The 27633-nt window shown below is 42.1% G+C and overlaps 1 long non-coding RNA gene across 1 annotated transcript in view; it reads right to left on the reverse strand.

Annotated features, from left to right (window-relative positions):
- LOC109322409 overlaps positions 1-18738 on the reverse strand; it is a 50678-nt gene extending 31940 nt beyond the window's left edge. The window contains exon 1 of the long non-coding RNA XR_002104384.1: positions 18634-18738. This is a non-coding gene — a long non-coding RNA (uncharacterized LOC109322409). The remainder of the gene's footprint in view (positions 1-18633) is intronic.
- Between the last annotated feature and the right edge of the window lie 8895 nt (positions 18739-27633).

Genomic DNA, 27633 nt, shown 5'->3' on the forward strand with positions numbered 1-27633 from the left:
TGCTGGCCTTGGCCTCAGCCCCAGCCCCAGCTGCCAGTGTGCAGCTTCTGGTGGGGCTGTTCTCAGCACAACTGCAATTGGCTGGGCTCAAATTATCACTGGGAGGCGAGGGGAGCACAACAGCAGCCATCCAGCTGCAGCCACACCAAGAACAGCCCCAGTAAAAGCTGTACCTGGCCAGGGCTGGGACTGACAAGGCTGTTCTGCTCCCCTCACCTCCAGCTGTGGCTGCTGTTCCTACTCCTGCCCATGCCTCTGCCTCTGCCCCTGCTGTGCTGTTCTGGGGGGGAGGGGAGGGGAGGGGAGGGCAAGGGGGAACAGGTGTGGGGGTAAGTTTCAGCCAGAAGGCTCCTGTCCAGTGTGTGAAGCTCTGGCTCTAGCTTCCAGCTGCCTTCCAATCACTCCAACCACCCGGTGCAATGAGCTGCCATCTGTGGGCAGAGTGGGTGGAAGGCAGCTGGGAGCTGGAGCCAGAATTGGAGCCGGAGCTAAAGCCAGAGCCTCCTGGCTGAAGTTCCCCCCCGACCCAGAGCTCCCTACTCTTCTATGATTCTAAGCAACCTTGGAAGAAGTGGGAACCAAGGCTGCCACCGTTGCACATCACAGGAGCCTGACCCAGCTTGGAAGGATAAAAATGGAAGGGCTAGAAGTGCCTCCAACAGCAGCTTTCAACAAGAAGCTGCTGCCTGGCCTCAGTTTCACATTAGTAGGTTAGGGGAGAACTCTTTAGAGAGACAGGGGGAATGAGTCCATAGCTGTCAAAACCTTGGATTTAGGTGGGCTGTGTAAGGAAATTCAGGCACGTGGAGAAGGTAAATTTCTTGACTGAGAGGAGGGAACCCCAGCTGCAACACCTAGTGAATCATGTTCCATATGCCTAAGACTCCATTGGCTGTACATTAAGGCCTCATCTACATGTGCAGTTAAAATCACAATATTTAATGTGCAGTCTATACAATCACATCTCCTGCCATGGCATATTCTGAGCTTATGCATTAGGTCCCATCATGTCTTATTGCTGGTGCAGCGGGAGCTCCATCTTGGGCCTCCGCTGTACTGGCAAGAAGGAAGCTTCTATGGCTGGGAGCTCCCTTAGCTGTGAAGGGCTCCCAGATATAGGGGCACCCCATGAACCCCCAGGACTGGGTGATCACAGCTGTCAGAGTCTCTCAGCCTCAGGATGCATGAAACTCTTGGACTGGGAGATCATGGCTGCAATGGTTTCCCAGTCTTAGAGGTGCAAGGAGCACCTGGGGCTGAGAGATCATGGCCTCCAGTGCTCTAAGAACCCCTGAGGCTGGAAGATCATGGCTGCTGCAAACTCCCAGCCCTGGGGGTTTCACGCACCCCCAAGGCTAGGATGTCATGGCAGCTGCAATTTTCCAGCCCCAGGTGTACAGGGAGCCCCTAAGGCTGGAAGACCACAGCAGCTGTGATCCCTGGGGTCTCCATGCACCCCTGCAGCTAGGAGATTGCAGCCACACCCTGTCTGCGTCCTAGCACTGGAAGATGTGGTACTGGCACCCAGTGTCTACAGCTGTGGGACTCTAGCTCCTGGCAGCTGTTGGGTGCTGCCAGGACACAAAGCCAGTAACCCAGCATTCCCTTTGTTGCGGGACTCCCAGCCCTGGCTGGACACAGTACACTCCTGTGGCTGGGAACCCAGTGGGTGCAGGGGAGACCCTGCTACATGTGCAAATTAAAGCTGGATAACAACCAACTATGAAGTTAGTACACATTTTCAAGTTCTAACTTTATTGCTTATTGGAGCTTTTTACAGTGTGGTAAATACTTTGCATGTGTCGCTGGTATCAGTGTAATTACGCAATTAACCAGTTAATTGAGTGATACCTGTACCATGTAGAGGAGGCCTAAGAAAAATATTTACAGAAGTGTTGCAACCACAGCTAACATTCCAGCCATGTGCACACAAAGTGGTTTCTTTGTATTGCCACCAAACTCCCTTCTGCAACCTATGCTCGTCCCTCCAAGTTCCACATAGATTACCACATCTTTCCTCTTAACAGTTATTGTAGCTGTGTCTCTTGCGAAATCACTTTCTGACTTCTTGAGTCTGAGGTTACTAGTAAATAGTCCACTGTTGGGACATGAACTTTCTGACCAGCCCATTATACCATCTGCCACTGCTGACTATGGTTCATGTACCGTGTGTTGTGTAATATCAGGGGGGAAAAGGAATCTCTGTTTATAAAACTAAACTGGTTCTTTAATAGAACTATTTACTGAGATGTTGTAACTTCAGCTTACATGCTAGGCATGTGCACACTGATTTGTTTCTTGGTGTCTCCTCCAAACTCTTCTCTCTTGTAACCCTTATTCCTCCCTCCATGTTTCATGCTGCTTCTTACAACCTAAATAATTCTTTGTCTTCCATAAGAGACCCTGATGAAAAGAAGTAATGCTGTATCTATGGACCATGTTGCTTGCAATTTCCTGTAGCCCCTTTGACTTCTCTTCCCACTTACTAAATAATTACAGAATTTGCATTGGGAGTTTGGTGTTCTTTCATGCTATTCTGCAATTATCTGCTATGATACAATGTGAACCAGACTTAAAACGCCATTTGCACAGAAATGTGGACAGTGATCGCAGAAAGGCTTCACAAAAAGTCTGCCTCAATATATGTGAATTGTCCCCAAAAGAGCAGGGAAGGGTAGGGCAAGTGGGTCTCACTCACAGAACTGACTGGAAAGGCAGACAAAGGGATTGATCATCCTGAAGGACAATATAGCTGGTATACCTCAACCTGTATGGTTTGAAGTCTGTAATGTTCATCTCCCTGATGAATACTTTTTTTTTCTAACCTCCTCCCCTAGGTCCATATCCAAATAGCATGATTAATGCCTCATGAAAGCAGTGACAGTTACTACATAGTTTAAGTGCAGACAATAAGGGAAGTAGAAAAACCTTACAAATTGAACTGTTGCCAATTACTGAGACTTAGCACATGTTGGCCCCTGGAGCAGATGGTCTCACAAAGACGAGAGAGACCATTCTACCACTCACACAGATTGAAGGAAACAAAATCAAACAGCAAGACCTACAGCACCCTGTGGTCTAGGGAAAGGAACATGAAACTGTAAGCCCAGAGACCACAAATCCTCTGTTTATGCTTTTGCACCCAGAGGTTCTGGGTTCATCCCAGAATAACCCAGACATATGGCTATATTGCCGGCAACAACTAGGCCAACACTTTGCTACATGAGCTGGATATGGAAACCCATACATTCAACCCCTTTATCCCCCTCTTGTTTCTCTTGTTTCCTCTTCTCTCTGCTTCCACACTCACACACCCTCCTCACGAGCACTGTCCCTATGCTGTTACACCACGAAAAGGCAAGAGCTTTTAATACTGGTACAGTCAATTCTTTCAAAATGACACTGCTCTGATTACCCGTGAGTTACTCCTCTGTTCCAGTGGCTTTCAGTGAGCATGCTCAGAAGCTTAAACAGCATATTACAATAATCACTCCCAGATCAGTAAAATAATACTTCTACCTACATTTCAACTTCTGTCCCCTGCTTTGAATTTCTTCTATGTCTATGAAAGCACTTAGAATAATAAAATGAGCTCTTACATATCACTTTCCACATCTAAGTGATAGAAACTAATGATCCTGTCCACTGCAGTAGTACCTTTCAGGACTTCAGAGGGTATTAAGGAGAGAGCACCTTATTTGAGAACAAAGAGGGTGTGAAATGACACTTGGAGTCTGGATTGCAGGGTAGAGTAACTGCTACGTCCTGATGTGTGGTTAACAGAAGAAACTAAAACAGAACCCAAACACTGCTAAGAGAATACAGTTCTAGTTTGCTGTGGAAGAATACAGCTATGCAATCAGTCCATTAGTCATGTGTAGTTACAACGCAATCAGGTGTTGGCCAGTAATTACAATATGTGCATTCATTACATCCATGATGTAGGTTTGTTGCCTACAAAAGCTCATGCCTCTCCAGTTCAGTCTCTAAAGACCCTACCCTATTTTCTTCCCAATTACAGTATGGTGAGAGATATATAATAAAATCTATACCTTTGTATTAGACACTTTCATCAAACTCAAATGTTTTTTGCTATACTGGTTTAGCTCTTCCTATCAGATGTGATGTGTTTCAATGTATATACTGAGCCTGTAAGCTCTTAAGCTCCTGTCCATCACTAAGTGGTCTCCAGGCAGGCATCCTCTCTGGCTCTGCCTTTAAAGCAGACTTATTAGTCTTCTTCTTGCCACCCTTTTGGAAGTGTGGCCTACTGCCCTGAGTACCAGTGCTGAGCTCCTAAGACACTCCGCTAGCTTAAGAATACCCTTTAACTGCCCTCCATGTTTAGGGACCCTTTGAGGAGCACATGATATTTGATGAAAATAAACAGACTTTGTAGTTGACACCTGTATGCCAACCTAAATTTCCTCAACACTCTTAAGAATAGTTTGGCAATAATTCCAAGACCCGGTGTTGGACTCCATTCTCCAACACATGGTCCTGTTGGCATTGGATTTTAAACATGGATGCCTTGTTCCAAGGGGGGAGGAGGGCAACCCAGACCTCAGACCAACCACGACTTTTCCATTTGATAATAGGCAAATTTATTGATGCACAATGATAACAGAAAATAAACAATACAAGCAATCATGCAATTCTATATATCTACCATCCTAGAGCTGTCATCAGAGTCAAGATACATCTGGTCAGGATGCAGGCTTCACTGAGGCTCTCTCTTAGGTGTCAGATGTCAGCATGTCAGCAGTCTGGAGGTGAGATACTGAGGCCCACACCCCTTTCCCCCCTCCCCCCCACCGTGGGATGGATAAGACAGGCTGGTGATGTGCCCTCTGTCCATCGTGGCCTCGGGGACCCCTCCCAGGGGGACGGGAATGGAGACCCCTCTCAGGGTCCCTCTCAGGGACAAGGATCCTTTGCTACTCTCAAGTCTCTGCTTTTGTATTCTCCTTCCCTCCTGATGACTCTCCATGCATGGCTGTTGCAGATTGGTCTCTCTGTGGTCGTTGTACTGTTCATATTCTGGTTGTGTACTTGTTTGTTAGATACCCTGTCTGCTTCTGAAGGCCAAGAAAACTAAGACACAGGCTTTTAGAAAGCATTTTGCCCCTGCTGCCCATCCTGAACCATTCTAATGCATTAGAAGTTTGCACACACACACACCCCTATAAGCCAATTCCCAAAAAGCAAACCTTTAAATACCATTTTCTAGCCATCAGTACCTCCTCCATACCACAGAGCTTTATTCTCTCTCCTATTCTTGCAGTCAGTGCTCTTCTGCTCTGGCTCTCAAAATGTTCTCCTAGATCTAGAAACTTGTTCCTTTGTGAGTTCATGCCAAACAGCTCAGCCATTGTGAGTTCAACCCTGTGCTGTCACAGCTTTACATCAAGGGGCCTGCTACACTGCAAATAGTTGTGTAACATAAAGATAACCAAACTACCTTTAAAGGGGCTGGTTCAGAGACCAGAAGCAATCTACCCACAGCAGCATGGGAGCTCTATGTCTGTTAATTTAACCTGCACAGAAGCAAAGTAAAGTTAATGTTGTATAGCCAGGACTAAACAACTAGTGTTGCTTAGAGTCACCTCATTTAAAGCTAGCTAAATTGCACTAACTGCAGATGTTCAGCTACTCCGGGAAATTTTCAATCCTCAAACCCCAGAACTCTGCAGGCATACTGAAACTATCCCATTGTTTTCTTTGGACAAGATAGATCCAAGTGCTGATGGTTTTTAATGACCACCCTGCTCACAGAAAAACACCTCCATTCCCTGTCTCCTTAGGACCAGCATTATGAGGCAAAACTATCTTAATTATAAAGGTTTAAGCATACAGAGAGTTCATAATCTGAGGCATAAATGGTACATAGATGCATCTCCCAAGTCATTATAACATAATTAATCCGAATGGGCATTTAGAAGCCTTAATCGCTCCATAGTCCTAGTTATTCAATTTTTCACTCTTACTGGCTGGTTGTTCATTGACAACAATGATGATTAATGATAACATTATCCTATAGTGCATTTATATTGTAGTTCACACTCTACAAGAAGAAAAGCATAACACTGTTTAACAAAACAGAAAACAAATAAAGATGAGGACATCTGAGTTGTGAAAAATAGTATTTTATTAAACAATTCTGAAACTTTAATAAGACATATATTGTATGATTGTAATGGATAGTCAGATGGTTGAGGCAATTAATGTGAGTTTCCTGTGTAAAAATGACAGAGCGTGGCACAGCAGAGATCATTGGGTACTTTATCTCCAGGTGGGGCGTGTTTAATTAGAGTGGCTCTTGGAAACTGCTCTAATTAAAATGCCACAGCATCTCATGTATTCAGTGTCCTGCATTTCAAAATGGCCATGGGGGCACTTTAACTAAAGCTCATTTTAAAGTGCCCCCACCACCATTTTGAAACACAGGAAGTTAACTACACAAGATGCTGCAGTACGGTGGAGCATTTTAATTTGATTAATCAAGTCTGCTCCAAAACATTCTAATCAGAGCATGTCAGACCATGTGTATAGGCACCCATTAGGTTGTAACATGAGTAGAACCTTCTCTCTTCCAGAAATCAAAGAAATAAGGTGTTTTTCACACAGTATATTGTTAATACCTCTAGAGAGGATCATCAGCAGTCCCTGTGCTTTCTCAGCTGAAATACACACTACCAATCCAGTTTGAGACAAAGTTTCATGAGCTTCTTTTTCTAGGGAACTTACAATAAGTCTTCTGGAACTCAATTTAATTCTGACATCCTATTCATCTTCCTGCTTATTTCCCATCACTGACCCTGATCTTATTAAAAAAAACCTCCGAGAATGTCAGCAACTGCAGGGTTGGTTTTTTTGACAAGTTACTCTGAAACGTATTTAATGTCTTAAAATTGTCATTGATTGAAACTAGCAATTCTAAATGAGCAATTTAAAACTAATTTCCCTCAATTTTTTATTTCTGTTTCTCCCCTGCCACATTTGGCATTTTCTGGGGTTATTTCAGAAAGGCTAGAGAGAATGACCATTAAGTACATATTTTTCTTTGTCCTGCTTTCTGACCCTCCCTCAGTAGGATATAGTGCCAATGGAAGCTATTGGTTTCTTCAACTGGTAAAACTAGTGGACAACCAGCCAGAAAGTATTAAGTAGTATCTATTTTCTTGAACCTTAGTTATTCATTTAGTATGTGCAGAATGTTAATTTTACCCACTAATTATCATTAGGTAAGATGGCTTGCAACTAAATTAAATAAAAGCCAGGCAACAGATCTGGTACCGTTTACTCTTTGTCTCCCTCAAACAAAAAGTGCTGTAATAAGAAAGAAAGGTACAGTGTGAGTTCCATGAAGGAAAAAACATCTTCAATGAAAGTGTCCAGAAAAGTCTAATACTAGTAGCAACCACCCACCTTTTTTTAAAAAACAGAGTGGATAAGTAATTGATTAAATGAACTTCTTGGAGATTTTGTTCATATTCATTTTTGGAAGTCCTGCAAGAAATATGAACAAATTCTCACTCATTTCTTCAACCCTTTTTTGTTCTGGTGATACTTGGAAACCAAAGTTTAAAAGCAGATTGAGAACAATTCCTGAATTCTAAAAAAGGTTCATTTCATCTTCATCTTCTAATATGTGAGAATTGATTTTCTTTAAGCAGGTTTACCTAGTACTATTATCCACATTAGATTATAAAAGTTCTGGATCAATTTTCCCTTCCTCCACAATTCTCATAATGTTGAGTAGAAAATTTAGAAGTATCAGAATGTGGATCAAATTAGAAGCTACATTTTAATCATTTGTACTCACTGGGTGAATCTACACATGTGCTTTACTGGAGAATAGACTAATTAGCTCCTCAGGAAAGCATCACAGTCTACACGTATGCTGGTATTAAGGTGCAGTGAGCTAATTAACTCCAGCATAGGGACAGTACTATCTTATGACGGAACACTTAATTGCACAGATATACAGTTAAGTAGATGGTATAGACAATGACCAGGCAGGGTCCAGACTCCTGGCTACCATCTAGACACACAGCTCTGCAGCTTCTGCACCCTCTTGCCCCAGCCAGCCCCTCCACAGCCCACCCAGAGACCCTTGCTAATCCAGGCATGCCATGGCTCAAATTGCTGCTGTCCTGGGCACATGTATAGGTGCTGTCCCTAGGAGCAGTTCACTCAAAGTGCTCTGGAATGTATTTCTTCACCATAACTGCATGTTGTGACAGAAAGCCTAAAGTACCCTGTCACTTGAAGAGGGCAGCTGTCCAGAGAGGCCCCTGCAAGACAGGCAGGGCACACCTGCAACTGGGCTGCCACAGCAACCCGCTAATAAGATTAATTTGGAGGCACTTGCAGGCAACCCTGGGGGAAGTCAACTGACCAGAAGAGGGGCAGGGCCTAAGGGATATAAGACAGCTCCAGAGGCTGGTCAGACAGTCTGGCTGTGGAAGCCATTGGGAATGGAGCCTGCTGCAAGAAGCTGAGGCCTGGAGCCCAGACTGTGGAGAGAACCCAGCTGGCAGCCTATAGTGAAGGGAAACTGAGAGCCTGCATAGGAAGCAAGCGAAGTGCTCCATGCACTTTTTGGTTTTGTTTTTATCTGGAGATTGACACCAAGGAGAGCAGTGAACTCCATACACATTCTTTTGAACAAGGGCTGGTGCTTGCACCTTGTGGGTTTCATTCCCAAAGAGCCTGTGGGGCGGGTGCTCTGAGTACACCCAGATGAGCCATCCCATAGAGTCCATGGGGGACAAGTTCCAGAGAGAGAGCCCAGGAAGGCTCAGCAGTCCAAGAGGCGACAGAGATAAAGGTCTTTAAGGGCAAAACCAGAATTTGGGAACCCCAAAGCTCAGTTCAGTCAGTGGACCAGAGCTAGAGGAACAAGCAAGAGCAAAAAAAAGGTGGAGGCCAAAGCCTGACACCTAAACAATGGCAGGTTTACTCTTAAGGCTCTCAGGAAGCCTCCCTCCTTTCAAAAAAACAACATCAAAGGCATGGTGGGAAAGTAAAGGAAGTGAGGGTCCCCTAGAGATGGAGCTGAGTCAGGGATTGTGTGGCCATCAAGGGGCATCATGGCCACTCCTGGAGACAACCCCATCACACACATGTAGATGCACTCACTGTGTATTATTTTGTCAAATACATATTAGGCTTTGAATCCTCTGTTACCTGCAAAACAGCAGTCTAAACTCATCTGGCTACATATTTCCAGGCTTTCTCTAGATTAATGCTTTAAAATGATAGGCCCAAACTAAATTCAGTATGTGTATAACTATACTCCAGTTTAGGCATGCTGAAAGCCTGGGTGGAAGCTAGGAACCAGCTAAATCAGAAAAATACAGCTTCATAGACAGAAAATCTGCTCAGAGAAGGTGGGTAAATACTTTGGTGGTTGACCTATGCTGAACTTCATGCTTCAGTAATTAGATTGCTACCCTTACCCAATCTAACTAGTTCCAGCTTGCTCAGGTGTATCTGCACACACTGCAGCCACAACATTTGACTTTACTGTTGACAAACTCTGAGAGATAAGTGGAAAGAGAGGACAGATTAATTAGAGTCTCTCTTAATGGGTCTGAAATTGGCCCTAAATCTATATGTTCATTTATCCATTATGCATTTTCCTTCTTAAATGTTTAAAACCAGTAAAAAAAATAAGGTGGGGCTATGGAATATATTTATTCTATATTTACTAGATAGTTTTGTGTTAAAATGCTCAGTCTTCACAGGCATTATATTGGAAAAGTTTATATGCATTTGCCTATCCCTACTGTGAATTATATTAAGTCCCAGTCACTTGCTTGGTGGCTATGCACAATACCAGTTGAACAGACTCTTTTATTTTAGAGAATGTGTATGATAAGACTGCAGTCTTTCAACAGCCTCAGTGAGGTCAGACACTCACACTAGTATGGAGGCCCACTGAAGTCAGGTGAAGGGCTCAAGTGAATACAGCTGAAGGGGAGGAGAAGGTCCTGTAAAATAAACTGGAACAGACAAGATGAACTGGGAAGTCAGGGGAGGGCAGAACTGGACATTTTCTAGTTTTAAAAAGGTTTAGGTTCATTTCAGCCCCATATTTGTGTACTTAAGTGTTACCCACATCCTTAAATTCTTTGTTTGATAAGGGTCTTACAAATCTTGAGCCATCAGCTTTTCATGTTCAGTCAAAACTGCACATACTATGAATTCTTTTTAAAATGATCACTGTTGGTGGCTAACTCAAAGGTGCTCTAAGTGTCAAGTATATGTCCTAGGTAGATATCTATGTAAAGATTTGTGAACTTTCTGTTTTGAAAACTGACCTAGAGTGCTCACAAGAACAGAATGTTGTTACAAGCTAATCACCTGACTCTTGCCTAAAGCAAGCCCTGACCCACTGGAAGATCTCACTGATTTCCAACTTGTACTCTATGTGAAATGCATGGGCTAGGAACCTTCAACTGGAAAGTAGACAGGTTAGTTGCAAAAGTCCCAGAAAGATTAGGAAAGAAAGAGTGCACTGGACTCACAGGAAATTCTCCTAGGACATGGCCTAAGAGAAGCAGTGAAAGGTCCCAGTTTTTCCTTGTTCTGTCTGGCAAATAATGTTCATCACAAAAATAGTATTTAAAAACATTTTAAGGCAGATACCAGTTCCTTCAAATTCTCCGAATAGCCTGCAATTTACATTCATAGCACTAGATATGCCCCTATAGCCCTACAAAAAGCTAATATGGATACATTCTGTTGGCCAGAAAAGAAGAACTGAGGAAGCTGTGGGACCTTTGTTAACAAGCCCAGGGGAACTTCTAACTAAAGATACAAAGAAGGAAGAGCTACCCAACAGTTACTTTGCCTTGGTCTTCACAAAAAATTAAGCTCCCAGACACTTAATAGAGATTATCTAAATAAGGAAGGGAGCAAGTTGAGGGAGGACATAGCAAAAGAGACAGTCAGAGAGCTTTTCACTGAATTATTTCAGGTCAGCAAGGCCAGATGAGCTTTGTTCCAGGGCCCTGAAAGCCTTGGTAAAGATCATCATGAAGTCATGGGAGATGAGCAGGATAGCGGAGGACTGGAAAAGGACCAATATAATGCCCCTCTTTAAAAAAGGCAAGAAAGGGAGCTACCAATTGGTTAGGCCGACCTCCATACCAGGGAAGTTACTGAAGCGTATCCTAATGAAGGCCATATGGAAGCAAGCACCTGGAGGAGGAAAAGCTGATCATAGGCAGCCAGCATGGATTTATGAAAAAAATCATACAAAAAAGTTTCATCTCCTTTGACAAAATGACTGCTTGGGTAGAGGAAGGAAATTCTGTGGATGTATAATGTATCTGGGTTTCAGCAAGGTTTTTGACATGGTCCCACATGACCTTCTCACAAACAAATTGGAGAAATGTGAGCTAGTTAAAACTACTATAGGGTGGATAGACAACTGGCTCAATAGCCACAAGCAAAAGGTAATTACTAACAGGTCCATGTCAGAATTGCACAAAGTTTTGAGTAGAGTCACATAGGGGTCTCTCCTTGACCAGTGCTGTTCAACATAGAAATCATAGATTCATAGAAATTAAGGGCTGGAAGGGACCTCAAAAGATCATTGAGTCCAACTTCCCTGCTCTGGGCAGGAATACTGGTGAGATCAAGTGAACCTAGCAAGGTGTCTGTCCAATCTCCTCTTGATAAATTCCAAGGTTAGGGACTGTACCACCTCTTTGGGAAGTCTATTCCAGATTCTGGTCACCCTTACCGTAAACTGTGATGTATTTGTGAGACTCTTCATGTAGGGCTGTTGTTCTATTCAGATTGACTACCTGGGTTCTTATTTCATTACATATCTCCAGGCTTAAAAGGGTACTTTCCTCTCCATATTGGGCTCTACTTTTTTGTAGGTGTATTAATGATTTAGATGCTGACAAAGAAAGCTTCTTGAGATGCTGACAAAGAAAGCTTCTTGAGCAAGTTTTCAGATGAGACAAAACTGGGAAGGATCATGAACATGTTGGAGGGTGTGAATGCAATTCAGAAAGATCTTGACAGATTGAAAAGATGGGCTAGAGCCAACAGGATGAAGTTTAATGTGGACAAATGCAAGGTGCTACACCTCAGAAGGAATAATCAAAAACACAAATTCAAAATGGAAGACACCTGTCTGGATGGCAGCACTATGGAAAAGGACTTGGGAGTCTTGGTAGATCATAGACTCAATATGGATGCCTATACACAAGCAGTGAAGCTGATCTGATGCACTGTAATTACAGTGGAGCAGGCTCCATTAATTAATTCTGTTGGAGCGTGGTAATTACTGTGATCCAACAGACTCCAGCATCTCATGTACCAGTGTCTCCGCACTTAAAAACGGTGGTGGGGATGCTTTAACTAAAGCTCATTTGATCAGCCTTAGATAAAGTGCCCCCAGCATCATTTTTAAGTGCAGGGTGCATACATGAGATGCTCCAGATGCTTTGATTAGAGCTACTCTCAGAGCCATTCTAATTAAAGCATACCCTCTCCACCACCACCATCACCTCCCCTCCCCCGCCCGCCCCCCCCCCCCCCCCACACACACACAGTCTTGGAGCTTGTGTATAAATGCCCTATGAGTCTGCAGTGTGATGCAGCTGTACAAAAGGTAAATGCAGTTTTGGGATGTACCACTAGAAGCATTAGGTACAAGACACAAGATGTGATAGTGCCTCCTACCTGTCACCGCTTAGGCCTCATCTGAAATACTGTGTGTGTGTATACCTTTAAGAATATTATGCCTAAGTTGTTATATTTTCTTGGGGATTGTGGAGGGAACAGCAGAACTGCAGATAGGGTACTGCTCTCTCAAGCTTTCTCATTCTATAAGTTTCACTCCTTAATTTTCTGAGAACTACACATGGTACCTGGAGTGGGATGAGAAGGAAAAAAATAGAGCATTTCAGAATGCCAGAGGAGTTAAAGCTGTCCAGCAATGCAGCAGAAAACTGGAAGAAATTTAAGCAGAGCTTCACCATATATATGATGGCCAGTAGAACTACAAAGAAGGAAGATTCACTCAGGGTAGCTATTTTTTTTTTAAATATTGCAAGCCCAGAAGCTCTGTCTCTTTATAATACCCTACAACTGTTAAAAGAACAGAAAAGGTATGGCATAGTAATAAAAAGTTTTAAGGATATTGTATACCCAAACAAAATGAAATCTTTGAATGATATAATTTCCACATGAGACAGCAGAAAAATGTGAGACAATAGAGGAGTATGTCAAAGACCTCAGACTGCTGAGCCAGACATGCAACTTTGGAGACCTAAAAGAGTCCATCATCAGAGACCAAATAGTATTGGGCATAAGGGATGCAAGCCTCAGGAAAAGACTGCTATAGGATTATAGAATCATAGAAAGTTAGGTTTGGAAAGGGCCTCAGGAAGTCATCTAATCCAACCCCCTACTCAAAGCAGGACCACCCTCAACTAGATCATCCCAGCCAAAACTGTCTAGCCAGGTTTTGAAAACCTCCAAGGATGGAGCTTCCACCACTTCCCTGGGTAACCTGTTCCAGTGTTTTACTACCTTCCTAGTGAGACAATTCTTCCTAATATCTAACCTAAAGTTCCCTTTCTGCAACATGAGACCATTGCTGCTTGTTTTTTCATCTGCCACCACTGAGAACAATCTAGCTCCATCCTCCTTTGAACCCCCACACCCCTTTTAGGTAGTTGAAGGCTGCTATTAAGTCCCCTCTCAGTCTCCTCTTCTCTAGACTAAAGCATCCCAGTTCTCTCCATCTTTCCTCATAAGTCATGTCCCCCAGGCCCATCACCATTTTTGTCACCTTCTGCTAGACTCTCTCTCTCCTGAGCTTAATATGGTATATGCAGTTAGAATGTGCCAAGTGGCTGAGATAACAAATGCCAGGCTGCAGAAGCTGAAGGAAAAAAGAGAACAAGCTGAAGTAGACAGGATTACAAGACTGCAAAAACCTAAGAATACAGAAAGGAGGATCTCATTATGAAGCAGGCAAGTGGAGGCCAAACAGAATTGCTTGAATGGTCAGCTATAGATGCAGTGAGGCTTACCACAAACCCACACAATGCCCTGCATTTGGTAAGCACTGCAATAAATGCAAAAGATTCAATCACTTTGTAAGAGTTTGAAGAAAGGAGCAGGATATATCACACAAGAAATAACAGGTGCATGCTTTATGCAATGAGGAAAAGGAAGAATTCCTCACTGGCACAATGCAAGAAGTTTTTTCTTCTGAGGATTGGACAATCACCCTGGACACCAATGGACTAATGGTAACTTTTTAATTAGATATGGGGCACAGGTCAATGTAATACTAAAACACATTATTTAAAACATGAGAACTAAACCTCCATACTATGAAAATAAGTGAGACTTAAACCATATAATGGGAACATGACTGCAACCAAGGGTTTTTGTGCACTGCATATTAGATACAAGAGTAACATAGTAAAAATTCAGTTTGTAACAGTTCCAGGAAAGCTAGTGCCAATTATTGGGTTGCAAACATGTACAACTCTAGGTTTTATTAAGAGAATGGATGCCATTGTGAGACTAGGAAGCAAGAACGTAAGTTAGGTAGATATTTTATAATGTGTTTTATGATGTGTTTCAAGGCATAGGGAAAATGGCAAGTGGGTACAAGACAGAATTAAGAGAACCAAATACTCCCACCATGCATGCGCCAAGAAATGTTCCTCTTATACTAAGGGAAGAACCAAAAAAGGAATTAGATAAATTAGTTAACATGGACATAACAGAAAAAGAAGAGCAGCTAACTGCTTGGGTTCATTCACTGATCATAATAGGAAAATAGATCGATCCTTGAGGTTATGTCTGGATCCTAAATAAATAAACAGGTGCATCAAAAGGGAGCATTTTCTTCAGATGGTATTGCTTTCGTAGGCTTCCTTTTGGACCATGTTCTGCACCTGAAGTATTTCACAGAAAGGTGCAACAAATTTTTTAAGGTCTTGATGGAACTATGGTTTATACTGATGAGGTATTATTTTGGGGAAATACTATGGAAGAACATGATCTGAGGCTAAGAAAGGTACTAGAGAGATCTCATAGAGTAGGTTTGAAACTGAACGAACAAAAATGCAAATTCAGGGTCAAAGAAATATCACCTGGGAGAAAAGCTCTCTGAGAAAGGAATGCAAGTCGATTCTGCAGGAGTTAACACTATGACAAACATGCCCCCTCTTACAAATAAGGAAGGAGTGCAAAAGATTACTGGAAATGACCAATTCTGTATGGAAATATCTATCAAACTTAGCAGAACAGACCAAACACCTTAGATCACTCCTACAAAAGAATTCTCAGTGTTTATGGGACCATGAACATGAAGCCAAATTTAAAAACTGGAAAGAAAAAATAATGAAAGCTCCAGTAGTAAAATACTATGACCCTAAAAGACCCATTAAATTGCCAACAGATAATTCTAAAGAAGGCATTGGAGCAGATTTGCTTCAAAAACATGGAGATAGCTGAAAACCAGTATATGCATGTAGGGCACTCTCTAAGTCAGAGTGTCTATATGCACCAATTAAGAAAGAAAATTTAGCTTTGGTAAGAAATTTCATATATTCATCTACGGAAAGCCTGTGATAGCTGAAATGGATCATAAACCTTTAGTAACTATAGCAAAGAAAAGGTTATCAGAGACGTCACCCAGATTACCGAGACTTTTCTTTCAACTGCAAATGTCTGATCTAGGCATACAATACATGCCAGGAAAACATCTATTTATTGCAGATACATTGTCCAAAGCATATCACACAACGGAAAATGACAGAATTCCAGCAGCAGACATAGTACATGCTAATCGAATTAAAAGAGTGATTCCTGTCACAGATAAAATGGCACTAAGAAGCTGCTGCTCAGGACATTGAAAAAAGTGGCAACAGCTATTTGCACTGCTTGGCCTGGAAAACATATACCTAGCCCCTACTCTCAGTTCAAGGATGACTTGTTTGTACTGGATTGAATTTTGTTCAAAGGCTCATGACTTCTTGTTCCAGCAGTGCTAAAGAAAGACATGTTAACAGAATACATGGGGGGCATTGAAAAATACAAAAGGAGAGCAAGGGGTGCTCTTTATTGGCCCAACAAAAATAATGACATAGAAGATACTGTAAAGGCTTGTACAATATGCCTAAAGTACAGAGTAGTGCAAAGAAAAGAGCCTATGATGGTCATGGAGGAGCTCATAGCTCTGTGTTATAAAGTGGGCATTGACTTATTCATACATGCAGGAAAAAAATATGTATTAGTGCTGGATTATTATGCTCACTAGCCTGAAATTGCATTGCTCAAAAGCACAACAGCAAACCATGTCATAACTCACATCAAATCAATTTTTGCTAGATATGGGATTCCACAAATTGTGAGAACTTACAACAAACCTCAATTCAACTGTCTTGAGTTTAAAGAGTTTGCAAACAAATATGGATTCCATCACAACACTTCAAGTCCTAAATAGCTACAATCCAATGGTCTGATAGAAAACAGAGTACAAATAGTAAAGAAATAGTTGAAAAAAGCTACAGATTCACAAAACAATGTTTACCTGTCACTCATAAATTATAGGGTAATATCCATGAAATATGGACTGTCCCCAGCAGAAATGCTGTTTAACAGGAAACTCAAACCAAATCTTGTGGATGATGCTCGTCAGAATGTAAATCAAGACATGAAAACACTTAAAAAATTCAAAAAACTCAAACCAAAAATGGTACTATGACAGGGATTTACCACAACTGCACAACAAAGATATGGTGCTTGTTTCAGATGGAAAAATGTGGAAACCAAAAGCACTAGTTTCCCATCAAGTAGCTCTCAGATCCTATAAAGTAATCACACCAGAAGGACAGGGATTAAGAAGGAATCGATGGCACTTGCAGCTCATAAAGGGGAGAAAAGAAGCAGCATTACAAGAGTCACCAGAGGAAACAGAGCTAACATCAAAGCAATAAGAAACGACAGAGGAGATGGAAAATGATGCAGAGATATCTGGACGAGGAAACTGAACAAGAGCTGAACCAATAAGGACTGAGAATGCAGAGAGACTGAGAAGATCACTTAGAGCCAAAAAGCCAGCACAAGGACTAATAGAGACTTATTAAAATGTGTTTTAACTATGGGTTGAACTGAACTACCAATGTTAGTATTATATGGGGATGTTACATTTAAAGGGGGATGATGTGTGGGATACCTTTAAAAGTGTTATGTATAAATTGTTACATTTGTCTGGGGATTTTGGAGGAAACAGCAGAACTGCAGGCAGGGTACTGCTGTCTGAATAAACAAGTGTTATTGTTCTATAAGCTTAACTCAATCTTCTGCAAACTACACACTGTGTGCAGTTCTGGGCTCCATATTTTAAAAAAGGATGTAGAGAAGATAGAGAGGGTCCAGAAGCAGACAACAAAGATGATCAAGGGCTTGGAAGGCAAGTTATATGAGGACAGGTGGAAGGATCTAGGCATGTTCAGCTTGCAGAAAAGGTACTTAAGAAGGGACATGATACAGTCTTCAGATACTTGAAGGGCTGCCATCGAGAAGAGGGAAAGTGCCTTTCCTTTTGTGCTGCAGAGAGGAGGATGAGGACCAATGGCTTGAAGCTGAAGCAAAGTAAGTTTAGACTGGATATCCGGAAAACCTCTTCAGTGTGAGAATAGTAAGTCAGTGGAATAGTCTCCCTAGGGAAGCTGTGGACTCTCCATCATTGGAGGTGTTCAAAATGATGTTGAATAGCCACTGGTCAGGGATGATCTAGGTGTAGCTATGCTGATTTTCTATCATGGGTATTTCCCAAGCTTTTAGGCTTCGCTGATTGATCCCACCCCTGAGCCTTTTTCTGCTATATGTGTAAAGCTATTTTTAAGCCTTCCCAGAGGCACTGGGTGATAGCTATGGTTCAGACTTGGGACCTCACCTGGGGTGTGCTGATTCTCCTGCTAGGATCAAAGCTAGGGGTTCCTGGCTAGAAGGTCTTGCCCCTCTGCTCAGGGTCACACTGATCAACAAATCTGGGGTCAGGAAGAAATTTCCTGGTCAGAGTGGTATGGACTGTGAGGGTTTTTGCCTTGCTCTGTAGTGGGGTCATGACCCTCTACCCAGGACCTCTGTCTGTGTTGTGTCAGGTGTGATGGTAGTCTTATGTAGAATTTAGATTATGGTTTGTATGGGAAGGTTTGAATAGGGATGATCCTACCACAGGCCAGGGGTTGGACTAGACCACTAGGCCACTAATACCCAGCACTTCTACCACCGGGCGGTGTGCACACCTTCAGATAGACAGACAAACACATATACAGACAAGACTTACTATACAGATAACACACAACTGATCAATAACCACAACACAGAACCTTATTCACCCCCACACCAAAAATGTTACACAAATTGCCAATTGCTCAAATCACGAGCAAGACTTTATAAAGGAGGATAAGGCAGAATGCCATGTTTATTGATTACATAAATTAGACATAGAGGTTCTGACACACCATCTATACAAACACACAGAAAACACCATGCATATCATCACACACAGACATACATACACACAAAACAACCACTCTATGCATACAGACAGACACCAGATATAGTTACCAGCAATAGTTGCTCAATGTTTAACACGGGGTGCCAACCCTGTGTTCACTGAGTAGCTGAAATGTTGTAGCTGATGATGGGGATGAGCTGAAGCAAGGTGAGAAGCAGGCGCGCCTGTGCTCCAGAAGGAAGACAGAAGATTTCTCACCCAACTTGGCACGTTTGTGTTCTTCTTATATATGGTTTTCAGTCTCTGTTTACTCCTTGGGGTTTTTCCATGCTTAGTCTGTGTTTCTAGCAGCTGCTCCACATCTGTCTTTTCCTTATCTCACATCGAGGTCACTACAGTTGTAAAAAATAGGTCTCAACCTTGAAGTTTTCTTGTTGGCCACATGGCAGCATTTCTGTTTCTGTTATCTCCTTTGTGCCCTCAAACCTCAAAGGGATTCTTCAGCCATTTGTTAGTTAGTTGCTGGCTGGTGGTTTACACCTCTGGTGCCTTACTGCTTACATAAACAATTACATCCTCTCTCCTTTTCTCATGCAAGATCCCAGTCACTCACCCCTTGCCCATATCTCTCTCATGGCCAGGGCATACAAAGTTCATTCACTTGTGTCAAGCTGGAAGCATCATAGAATATAGTCAAGCAGCTACCTTTTAAAAGACAGAAATCAAATTATTACATTCGTGCTAGATTCAACTATACTAAGAAAAAAATTTAACCAAATGCTACAAATGCTATACTGCCTCAGGCAGGGGGTTGGACTAGATGACTAGATGGGGCTGGAAGGGTGTCCCTTCCAGCCCCAATTCTCTCTGGCTCTATGACTCTATGAGTCAGGGTGCCTATAACACAACAAAAATGGTGGCTGTACCACAAGACGAGACTGTTCCAGTTTAAAAGAGGGACTTCTTCATAGTACTACCTTTAGTGGAAGGTTATATATGGTGCTTCTGAGGTCTCTTGGTTCCCCAGTATCCCAGAGTACTCCAGTCTCCCTATCTCCTTCCAAAGGAGAGGGAGAAAAAGCAGGTAGCTCACTGGCAGCCAACTCTGTGGTAGCTGTCACAGAACCATTGGTGGTCCAGGGGAGCGGCAACTGTCCTTCTGGACCCTCTTGCCACTATCGCAATGGCACAGGCCAGGGGGACCACAGCAGTGGCAGCAGAGAGTTACAACTCGCCATAATGGGGTCGGTACAAAAAGGGAAGTTACTGTTGCCAGGCAGCTGCCAAACAGTGTCCCTGCTGGCATGCAGAACAGCTCTTCTCACCTCTGCCACCTGCAGGCCCTGGAACAGCAGCTGCCAAAAACAGCCTGCCTTCTCCCCTCCTGGAAGCAGCAGTAGCTGTCAAACGTCAGGCTCCACTGAAAGACAAGTGAAAGAAAAGCCACCTATTGCCCCCCCGGCTGGAGATGGCACTGTTGTATGCCTTCATAGCAATTTTGTAACACTCCAGCCAAGGGGCTGTGCACGTATGTATGCCCTCATAGCACTCTATTTTTCCAGCGCTACAAAGAATGTGTGTTTGCAGCCTATAGGTAATTACTATTATTATTGGAATTTTTCAATTGCAGCAGAATCTACCATCTCACGACCAAACTCTGGTCTGACGTGTACAACTGGAGTTCTGTTGGCTGCTGTGGAGTTATTATGTATAGTAATGTAAATAAGAGCACAATTAGGACCTCATTCTCTGACAATTTACTCGCTAACTAGAATGTGTCTTTTTGGGCGCTTTTATAAAAAGGCAAGTTGATCTGTCCATTTGCGTATGAATCACAGGTGATCTGTTTATCAAAAAATGAAAGCACGTTTTCTTCCAATTTCAGTTTTCTATATGATTGATATTAATTAGGTTTTCTGCAAAGGAGGGCTTATCTTGAACAGAACCCAAAGCAGATGAATATGTTGCTGTGCAGTAAGATTTTATTTTCTTGAAATGAAGAATGGGATGAAGATACTTATCTGAGATCAAACAGGCTTCAGGTGGAGTTTACATCAGCAGCGCTTTGAAATTCATTGTTAGAATATGGTTGATATCAATAAGGAATAAAAATGGTACCCTGTTTTGTGACTGCATTTATTACCAGTAACTCATTTTCAACAGTTAAAAAATAGAGCTGCAGTCTACATCCCATTGCAGTCTTTTCTTCCTAAGATGAAAGAGGCAAGTATAGCTAGTAATGAAAATTAATGGATTCCGTGAGAAGAGCTAAAAATCTGCAAAAAGGGTTGTGAATTCCCTTTCGAGTCTAATGTTAGTATATAGAGCAGAATAAAAGTTTGCAATATAAGGTATAATATCTCCCTTTCCTTCTTCAGCCACCTGCTGTGCATCTTTTGTAATAATAACATAAGTTTTTAGGACATCTATAGATAAGGATGTATCCATATTACTTTTCCGTAATCACAGGCCGTATTCCCCCCTGTGGTATACTAAAGACGCTCCAATAACTTATACTAACTCCATCTTTACACCACATTTAGGACTCCCCTTTTTCACACTATCTCCTTTCACTCATTTCTGTTCTGCTCTTCTATTTAGCCCATATTTACCTTTAAAAAATGCTCTGTTCACTTTGCTTTTGTTAGTTGCTTGGCCCCACTCCAGTCCTTGGCACCAGCCATCTTCTTCTTCCTTCCTTGTTGTAGTTCAAACCTGACACCACTTCTCAGCCATGTCTATACTTAGGCTGAGCATAAGGAAATCCCAGACATCCAAGAGGCTGCTCCCCTCCCTCCCCCCGACCCTGTGCACTCTTGCAAGTCAGCAGGGGTGGGGAAGTGTGCTGGGCAGGCAGCACCACACCACAGCACACCACTCCTACTCCATGCCCTGTGCCCCTGCATTTCTGGGATGCCCATTATATGCCCATTATCATTCTCAACAGCTAGCTGGGACCAGCTTCTGAAATACGGGACTGTTGCAGCTTAACTGGGACATATGATCACTCTATCTATATTAGAATTTCAGCTGGTAATGTAGTTGCATCAGGGAATGCCACTACTGAAATCATAGGAAAATAAAGCCAGACAGGTCCAGCCCACTGCTCAAGTCAAGATCATTGCTGAATAACCCATCCCAGGCAAGTATCTGTTTAACCTGTTCTTGAAGATTTCTAGAGATGAGGCTTCCACAGTTTCTGTACATAGCCTGTTCCGTTGCTTGACCTCCCTCTTAGTTAGCAAGTTCTTGCAAATCTACAACCTAAATTTCTCCTGATGAAGCTCAAGGTCATTGCTGCTAGCCCTGCCCCTACAGCCGCACAGAAAAATTTATCTATCTCCATTCGCTTTGTAATAGACCTTCAGGTATTTGAAGCCTGTTATCAAATCCCTTCTCAGTCTTCTCTTCTCCAAACTAAATAATCCTTGCTCTTTCAGCCTTTCAGCCCTTCCTTTTAAGTAATGTTTCCCAGGCCTCTAAACATTTTTATCACTCTCTACTGGACTCTTTCCAATCTGTCCACATCCTTCTTGAAGTGTGGGGCCAAAACTGGACACTGCACTCCCTCACTAGTGCTGAATAGAGTAGAAGAACTACTCCCTTTGATTTGTGACCCAGTATGTTGCTGACATTTTTTTGCAACTAGAACATACTGTTGGCTCATATTCAGCTATTGGTTCACTGTAACCCCCGAACCTTTCTCTGCAAAGACCCTGAGGAAACACCACTACAGTCTGACACCTCCTCCCTGTTGGATACTGACCCATAAATGACTGTTTAATGGGCATGATGATCCAACCCTACCATACATTCATCTAGTCTGCATTTCCTTAGCTGTATGCTTAGCTGCTGCTGTGGTTATGGAAGATATAAGACGAGATGGGTATTTGCCCAGCAAGTACTTGCGCTACCCCATGTTTCTGAGCAGTAGGATTTTGCCAGTCTATCCAGTCTACCTTCTGCATTTTATAGCAGTATCCTGTTTGTCCCCTGTACCACTGCTTTCACCAACACTCTGCTAGTTATGATAGTTGTTAGCATCTTAATAAAAAAGAATAGCTAGAAATTAGGGCTGCCATCTGGTTTTTTTTATAAGGTAATAAGTCTTTTCCCATCCTTTATTTTCCTTGTCCCAGAGAAATACTGAAATAACGAAAAAATATGTTTTATTTTTTGTCTCAGTCCCACAAAAGGCCCTCCCACTTCATGGCTGAGAGAAATGATTTAGTCTCCATGCTAAATGAATCCTCAACTTTTCCTGAGAAGAGACAGCCAATTGTACCTAATTGTGTGTGGTAGTTCAACAATATGGACTGCTGTTCATTGAGGAATGAGCTGCTTATTTCAGTTAGGTCCACAAACTGAACACTGACAAAAAATCCAAAGAAAAAAGCATGGTGTTTTATAAATTAAGTCATTCCTTCTTTCAACAATCTCCTTTTAACTTGGCCCATGAAATGAATCGGGGAAAGCTTATTTTCTGGGTAAATTGGTAGTAAAACCCTGATGCAGACAGTTCCACAATTTGATTGCAGTCTGACTTTCACTTATTGAATATCACATCAAGCAGTGGTTCAAAGGTTTTGTACGACAGCTTGAAAATCTGTAAAGTTTTTAAAGGTACTCACTGCATTGTGATCAGGTCACAGATCTAAATGTCAGTATTGTATGCCTGATTTGCACATTTCAAAACGATTTAGTAATTTTTTCATTTTATCTGCATGCATGAAGTGGTTTGGAATACAGAAACAATTTAGAATCATTTTTAGTTTGTAACAGTTCAATTAACTTAAGTGCTGAAACATGCTCCTTTCTTAGTAACTAGTTTAATCTGTTACTATTGCAAGAACATATTTTAAAAGAATGCCAAAAAAGGCCAAGGGCCAAGTAATGAGCACTTCAAAGAATGCATGTTCCTGCATAGGCATGTGTGAAAAAAAAGGCAAACAGTTGGCTTCAGGTCATATTATGGTGCATGCTTGCCAGTGAATAAAATACAGGTTTCCTAAACAAGACATGGACTACACAACTACTGCCTTCATTGAACATTGTTATTTTTACAACCTCCAGCCTCCTCGGAGCAATTTTATTACCATTCAGTAAGCAAAGATAGTAGAGTGCGATTACAACAGATGACTAACACTTATTGTATAATACACTTAAATTTGTGCCCAAGTACTAACTATGGAGATAAAGTAAATAATAAGAGCACTGCAAATTGAGTAGGACGTAGGATGTTAAAATACATCCACGGCCAGAACTGCTTTTGTATGTTTTTGTAATTGTTGCATGGTAACTTCTGCTATCCTCCTGAAGGCCTGACTCTTCTTTCGGTATCCTCAGAAGAGAATCTCCTTTTAGGACATGCTCTGAAAAAAAAATGGTACTAAACCCCCCAAAAAGGTCCCAAGTAATTCATGCCTATATAAAAGTAGTACTGTATCACTGGAAGTTGCTTGGCCATGTAAGTAAATCCTAAAACTAATAGCAATCATAAAGGTACATTAAACAAATGCTATAAACTGCTACAACAAATACAAGAACAAATGCCAAAATGGCAATGTCACAGCACCTACTGATGACTGCACCACACCAAAGTTACAGTTGCAAGCATTTAATCAGAATACTTACAACACAGCTAGCAAAGGAGATGTTGTATTTGTCCCACCTTGGTTGGCTCCAGCAGATTCAGCTCCCAGTGGCAAAGAATTCTTCTCTTCTCTTAGCCACTTAGATTTCTTTTGTCATCAGACCCAGCCCAAAACTTACATAGACACCTATCTCATTCTATCCAAAACTTTATTTACCCACCCATTCTTGATGGGCTTTCCTATATATACTGGAGCCAACTGGTTGTCAAAACAAGGTTCTTGCTATTGTCTACCAGCTTTCTCCTATGTTAACATATTTATAATACTCCTTTCCTAAGACTGAGCACCTTCAACCTTGATAATATTGGCACTTGTAGGCTGAACCACATGTATCATTTGCGGCACTTGTGATTGTCCTGGGTTTTGACTTGGCTCAAAACCGAAGTGGAAAAGCCTTTTACATGCTCAGCCCTTCCAAGTTGCATTACTTCTTCTCTACCAGTAGCTGGCCAGAGACAGCATACAGCCTGATAGACTTGTCCCTAGAATGAACTGCAATTAAGTGAAATGAGCCGCAATTAACTTGCAGATGGGCACATTGTATCTGGCATACTTCACAGGTACTTGAAGCGGGACAATGGGTGTGAACATCTGTAAGATCCAGGCACAAAAGGCTTTTTGGGGGGAGAAATGCAATGTCTGTTACTCTGTTTACCAGTTTCTCTGTCTCTGCTTAATAGATTCCTGAAGGTTTGATCTAAGCTTGTGTAAAGGATTATACTTAAATATGCTATTATATATTATATTTCCTTAATATACAACACGATTTTAACATACTTAGTGTAGGATATGTCTGTGTATTCTTAATACTAGTGGGGAGTAGAATAGGAGTACAACCTGCATGCACCAGAGTATCAGGCACTGTGGTTCCATTATCTATGAGTGTTTTGTGACTTCAGTGCGATCATAAAGGTACACTGGGATTTTTAAGGAGTTTTTTATTTCTCTTAGTTTTCTCAGAGTACAATAAATTTTAACTTTCCATTTACTTGAAGGCAGAACTAAATATTTGGTACAGTGCAAGGTTATTGAAAAACAGTAGCCAGCAAAATAGAGAATTCTGACTCTCATTTTAAGCCATATACCAAACCAACTGAGATTTTCTTTTTCCCAAATAACATGCAGTCTTGAAACATCTAAACTATGGAATCTGTGACTATGTGTATGACTCTTTAGCAAAGTATTCCAGTTCCTTCAACAACAATAGCACTCCTGATCATTCACAAAGAGTTAAATCAACCTCCTCCTTTGCAAAATATGACTTATTGTTGCATCTACATGTGCACAGTTACTGCAAAGTAATTAAAAATTACCATGTAGAATGGGTGCGTGTCTACACATATGTGCCCATATTGTGCAATAACTATGGTGACTTACACCAACTTAAGCATAAACTGGATACTTGCATGGTGTAAACCTGATTTTACACCCGAGTAATTACTGTACAATACGGCACGTGTCAACATTTTACTGTGCAGTAACCCTATGTGTGTGGACTGCCTTGGGACTAACTTTAGTCCCAAGTCAGTCCACACATACAGTCACTGTGCTGGAATGCCTGCTCATGTAGATGCTAGCATAAAAACTGCTTACTGTGCAGTAAATGCGTATGTAGTTACACCCAATGTAAACTTGGCCCCTTCTGGATTTTGTATCCTTGCCAAAACTACTGGCAATGTAAAAGGAAACCAAATTTTTATGGAATGTTTTGTTTTCTTGTTGAGTGTACAGTCACATAAATATGCACACACATACACACATGGAGACAAGTTTAAAACAAAAAATAGAAGTACTTTTTATGCAGCATAGTTATTTTGTGGAACTCATTGCCAAAGGAGGTTGTAGAGCCAGGTAGTATAACCAGATTCAAAAAGGGATTAGGCAGATTCATGGAGGCAAGTCCTCTTTAATAGCTACTAAATAGAGCAGTCAGACTTGTATCCTCTGACATCCCTAAACCAATAATGGTTGATGAATCAATCATCCCTAAACATAACAGGATGGATTACACTAGCCATGCCCTGTATACATACTTTCCCTCTTAATCATCTATTACCACAGCTGGTAGTACAGGAGTGATGGTCTTTATTCATATTACAGGTGATAATCACTAGGCCTGTGCGAAGCAGCTACTATTCGCTTTGGATTTGGATTCGGCCAATTTGGGGAGCAAACTGATTCAATTCAGTGATTCAGCAGAATCAGCCAAGCCAGGCCCATCTCCCACCCCTCTCCCAGCCCAGCAATGGCTACCCTGGCCGCCCCAGCTCCCAGCACTTGGGGGAAGAAAGCTGCCGGGCAGGAGGCAATCCCAGCTGCCCCCACTGTCCCACACTGCCCTGACCCCCTGCTCAGTCCCCCAACCCTCCCACGGGTGCCCTGCACAGGCCAGCTCCAGCCCCCCGCCCCCCACCCCAGTACCTACCAGCTCGGAGCTCGGAACTGCCCGAATCATCAAACCTCTCCAAATCTTTGCTGAAGATTGGGAGAGCTTTGAATTGCTTCAGACCTTTGAATTCATCCCCTGATTTGATTTGGATTCAGAGATTCAGCCACTGAATCGGGCCGAAGCTCCTCCAAATCAAGTCACCACCCGAAGCTTTGCACCACCCTAATAATGACCCTATCAAGACCTTTTGAAAGGTCTTGATCTGCTGCTAATCAAGCTATCCTTCATTCTATGATTTGCTTGCTTACTACCACTGAGAATTTCACACCCCTGCAGACAGTTTTTAATCTTCACTGTGCCTGTTTTTTCTTCAGACCTGAAGAAGAATGCACTGTATTCAAAAGTTTATCTAAGTCTATCCCAGTAATGAAGTTGGTCCAATAAGAGATATCACCCACAAAAATCCTTTCTTGTCACATACTACTGCCACCATTTGATACAGAATATCAGGTTGGATGGACCATATCATAGTCTGACCCAATATGGCACTTCTTATGTTCTTATGAACGCACACAGCAAGGAAGTACTGCAAACCAGCAATTGTTTTAAGCAGTTTGCCAGTTACCTCCACTTACATAGCCACATATTATTTATGTATTGTCAGAAATGAGCACAGCAGAATAAACAGAGATACCAAAAGTAGAGCAACCAGAAGCTTGAAAAACAGTATGAGCATTTGCAAGGGCTTTGTATGAATCAGCAGGCAACTGTAAAGCTGCAGAATGTAAAACATGAACATCTCAGGAACAAACTTGTCACTGGGATATTAGATAAAGATATTTCCCAGAAACTGTAGTTAGAAACTGAGATAATGTTTTGAAAGCTAGGAGAAACAATGTGTGTAATTCTGAACTTACAAAAAGGTAAAGGGATCATGGAGCTGTTGAAAGTTTACCTGAGGTACCTCAGCATTCCTGTATATATTTCACAGTGACAGGTCCTGTCTTGCGGAATTGTTTCTTCCCACAAATAGTCTAAACCCAAACCTGAATACATCCACAGACACT

The sequence above is a fragment of the Crocodylus porosus genome, unplaced genomic scaffold, assembly GCF_001723895.1.
Source record: "Crocodylus porosus isolate Cpor-Errol unplaced genomic scaffold, CroPor_comp1, whole genome shotgun sequence".
NCBI classification, from domain to species: domain Eukaryota; kingdom Metazoa; phylum Chordata; order Crocodylia; family Crocodylidae; genus Crocodylus; species Crocodylus porosus.